This window comes from Haliotis asinina, chromosome 1 (genome assembly GCF_037392515.1).
Source record: "Haliotis asinina isolate JCU_RB_2024 chromosome 1, JCU_Hal_asi_v2, whole genome shotgun sequence".
In the NCBI taxonomy this organism is placed as follows: domain Eukaryota; kingdom Metazoa; phylum Mollusca; class Gastropoda; order Lepetellida; family Haliotidae; genus Haliotis; species Haliotis asinina.
In genome coordinates, this window is record NC_090280.1 from 77,008,597 (window position 1) to 77,013,314 (window position 4,718).

Here is a 4,718-nt window from a genome sequence, read left to right on the forward strand (position 1 = left end):
TTTTCCAGTTATAATTGAGTGAGCGAGTGAGTGAGTTAGTATTTTCTTATCGGCACGATTTCAGCCATATCGTGACGAGAGCGATTAGTTACAAAACTATATATTAATTAATGGCACGTTATAAAAGTCTGTCAAAGAAGGACAGTAAAACCAACTAGTAATTAGATTAAACAGTTCACCTATAAAGGACAATACAACATAAAAACAGGCAATAGATCGCCAGCAATTGAAGGTAGGTGTCCATACTAGGGACCATGGGGACTTACAGTACCAGTTATAATTGAAATTAGTGGAATAGTGGTCTTGCTACTGGCCAACACGACATCGTCCTTCGTGTGTAACTCAGCCACCTTGACATTTCTGGGGAACACAATGGTCGATTTAGCTGTCTATGCAGCACTCAACAAATCTTTGACACCACTTCTCACTCCATACTTTGATTACTCTGATTACAAGAGAAATAGACTTGTTAAACGATTGGTAAATCGATCATTATTTTATGACCGAAAGTTTAGTGAGTGAGTAAGTAAATATTTAGCGTCACATCGGCAATATTTCAGCCATATCGTGACGAGAACAATTTAAGTTTATCAACATTAAGATCAACAGATTCTGAACGAAAAAGAAACAAAAAAAAGTCTTCGAACAGCAGTAAAAATGCAGTATCATAGATATATTAATTTAGAACTGTTACACTATTTTTAAATATATTCACAACTGACGGTACAGAATGAAAACGGCCTATAGATAATCACCACCTGAATTCAGATCTGTACATTTGGGTTCATGGGGAAGATCGGAAGTTGAAATTAATAGCTCTGCATCTGATTGTTTGTGGCTGTATCCTCATAGGTGGTTAAAATACTGTAAAACCGTTATACTAGGAGGGTCCGTAAGTTCCAAAACTTTCGAAGTGTATTTAAACTCTCCACGTTTTTAATCGCAGAATATGTCTCTTTAATGTGTGGCTAGATTTGTCTGAATTGCTAACGGCTGAATGGATAGTCCTTTTCTCGCATTATTTTTGTCGTTTTTGCTGGGGTCCGTTTTCACTATAACCCAAATGATATTGAGATTATAAGTGTTCTGCTGAGTACCGTTTTCTAAAACCAATTTCAGTTACACAACGCCAGGAAGTACTGTCAGACCAGTAAGAAACAAACAATGACTGCTGATTTCAGCAACGTCAGCTCCTGGTCATGTTTATAACGTCATCACCAGAAAAAGCGTTTAAAAAAAAAAGACACAACAACAGTTCGCACACAATGTTGCCGTGTGTGTAGATAAAGATTGTCTCTGAGTCGCGTGTTGAAGAAAGGGACGTAGTTGTTATTTGGAACAAAGTGAGGTGATCAATGAACGCTGAACCTAACTTGGATTGCAGCATGATCTGAAAAATAGACTGGAACAACTCTGCACACTGACGGTATTCATCATCATCATCATCACTATTAAGTCTTTGAATGTCATTTAGAAGTGAAAATACATAAGAATGAAGATTTTTATGGATATCAACTTCTTTATGAGAGAACACAACGTTTCGGAGTTAATGCTTACTCCTTCATCAGGTGAAGGAGTAAGCATTAACTCCGAAACGTTGTGTTCTCTCATAAAGAAGTTGATATCCATAAAAATCTTCATTCTTATCATCACTATTGTTATTATTATTATCATCATCATCATCATCATCCAGTGTGTCAAACACACTGAGTGGCTTCAGTAAATAAGAACATAGAACACCTGGCTTGGAGATTTTGGGAGTGGCAGTGTGAACATTTGCGCAGCCTTTTGCGCAGAAATTTCCCTTGAATTCAAGAATTTTCTCCCTTGTTTTAACTGTTGATGTAGGTCAACATCAAAACCTTCATTAATGACCCTCTCCAATGTCTTTTCCATCTTATGTTCTGCTTTGGTCATATTAGATGCTATGTACATGACGCAAGCATATAGGTCTGCAACAAACTGGACATCCAAGTTGGCTTGTCATGCACACAGAATGTGACAGTTCTAGTTATTTACAGATATACTGGACAAAATAAGTTAGGGATATTGGTATCTTTATGATTGATATTTTATCAGTGTGTTGTCAATGAGTAGATAAATCATTATTCAGAATTTAAAAATTTACATATATCCCTAACTATTTTTGTCCAGTATATGTCTGATGGTTCTCTTCTATAAATCATTGCGTTTTAGCTCTTGGATTCTTTGAAAGTGGCCACATAGATACCTGGTGTCATTTGTTGAGAAGGAACCAACATTTAGAGTCTTTGACATCAATGTGTACATCTCCATCGGAATGTTTCTCTTGTTCGTTTTTGGCGTGGAAGAAACTTTTGTTTGATCAATTGCTGTTGCAACTGTAGATTCTTGCAGATAATAGTCTCTGATGTTGGAGGATGTGAGAAAGAGAATCTGCACATCTTTCCTGATTTCTGACATGTCATTGAATGTCACTGTCTTTGATATGTTCAAACCATTTCCTTCAGTTATTCGTCATTTCTGGTGATTGAGCATGAAACATACTTATCAATGAAACCAATCATTTCACGGTCAGTTGATGTCTCAAATGTTGGTGTATAGTCTATCCACAAAACCATATGAATGTGTTGGGAACCTCTCTACTTGAGTTCCACTCGATATAGGAAGTCCTTCATTGATCTAAGAGCACCATGTTTCATAAAGTGAGTTATGGATACATTCACCTTGTGATCAAAGTGGCGTGCAGCAGTGACACGGTTAAGTCATAGTCAACCACATCTATCTTGTCATAAGTTCTTTGCGTCATCGGGTGATAATTTTACAGTGCATTGTGGTATAATCACACATGGTATCCAGACACCTTAGATCTGCAGCTGACAATGTGAGAAACCACAAATGATCCCAACAATATTTCCCAACTGTCTAATCATGGGCAAGAGAATATACATGATCTTCTTAACAATAAGCTGGTGAGCTTAAATTTAGAACCTTGATCTCTGTGCATTATCTGCCCGAGTGTTTTTTCTGTCTTTCAACAACACCGCTGAGGCTATCAGATTCACATTTTGCTTCACGCAGGGCAATGTTAAGACAGTCACGCACCTGTTTGAACTCGGTCAAATACTGAGAATAGAAGAGATAATCTGTGTTTGAGTGAGTGAGTGAGTGAGTTAATATTTAACGTCACATCGGCAATATTTCAGCCATATCGTGACGGGAATATAACACTGAAATGGAATACATGCGTGTTATAATTATAACCTGACGACACAGGACAGTAAAACAACTAGAATATCACAGAAAAGAATGTAAAACTAGTAATTAGACCTAAAACTGTTAATCTATAGAGGAGAATACAATATAAAAATGGGCTATAGATTGCTAACAACTCTGAGTTTGAAGAGAACCTGTTATCTTTATTCAAAAGTCGACATCATTAGTGTTTAAACGAGAAGCTCTCTTTTTGGCAGAATCTGTCTGTTTTCCTCTGTTGTTGCTTTTTAGTGCCATTTTTTGTTTCCAATGAAACTTTCTTTCTTGCAGAATATGTATCCCTCTGTTGTTGATTTTTCAGTGTCACTTTTTGTTTCCCATGAAACTTTCTTTGTTGCAGAATCTGCTTTCCTCTGTTGTTGCTTTTTGGCGTCACGTTTTGTTTCCCGTGAAGCTTGTTCTCTTGCAGAATCTGTTTTCTTCTGTTGTTGCTTTTTGGTGTCACGTTTTGTTTCCCGTGAAGCTTGTTCTCTTGCAGAATCTGTTTTCTTCTGTTGTTGCTTTTTGGTGTCACGTTTTGTTTCCCGTGAAGCTTGTTCTCTTGCAGAATCTGTTTTCTTCTGTTGTTGCTTTTTGGTGTCACGTTTTGTTTCCCGTGAAGCTTGTTCTCTTGCAGAATCTGTTTTCTTCTGTTGTTCTTTTACTGACTCTATCACTGAAGCGCGTGAAGCTTGCTTCTTCAAAGAATCTATTTTTCGTTATTGATGATGCTCAGTTTCATCCTCTGAAGCACGTGGAGATTTCTTTGTTACAGAATCTGCAACGGGCTGTTGTTCTTTTTCTGTCTGTGAAGAGAGAAATTGTTTGTTCATTCCATCTTTAAGAATGATTGAAGTTTCAAAAACTTTGTCAGTTCCATTTTATGGAATTGTTATTACATACTGACATAATATATCATACAACAAAGGAAAAATGTCACTAATTGTTTTGACATTTTGATGTATAATTAATTACTTATCATTACGAATATTGTATTGTACTGACATTACAAAATCTTTTTAAGCAAAAGCATAATTAATTATGAATATTTCTGAGGCTGCTTTTCTATGGTTGAAGACATTAGTAGGCAAGACAAAATAGCAGCATAAATATGAACAGTGAACATTAATCAGAGTTTGTCCCTCACGATGATGGTCAAGTATTATGTAAGATACATGATCATCCTTAATGCTTACCTCTTTGTCATTTTATGTTAACTTTTCATTTTCTTTCTTTCTATATCCTTGGCTTTGGTACTACTAGTCTCTTTTTGACTGTCTGTTAATGGAGCACGATAAGCCCTTATCGTAACACCTAACACCTCACCTAAACTGGCGATCCTTGAAGCTTGTGTAAAGTACTTGAAACATGTTGGAACAGTTGGTGTCCGTGATTTCCCTGTTCCATGGCGCTCCATGCTTGAGGCAATCTGTATCGCTTGAAAGACATGTCATGTCCATATGAAACATTGGAAAACACGTGTC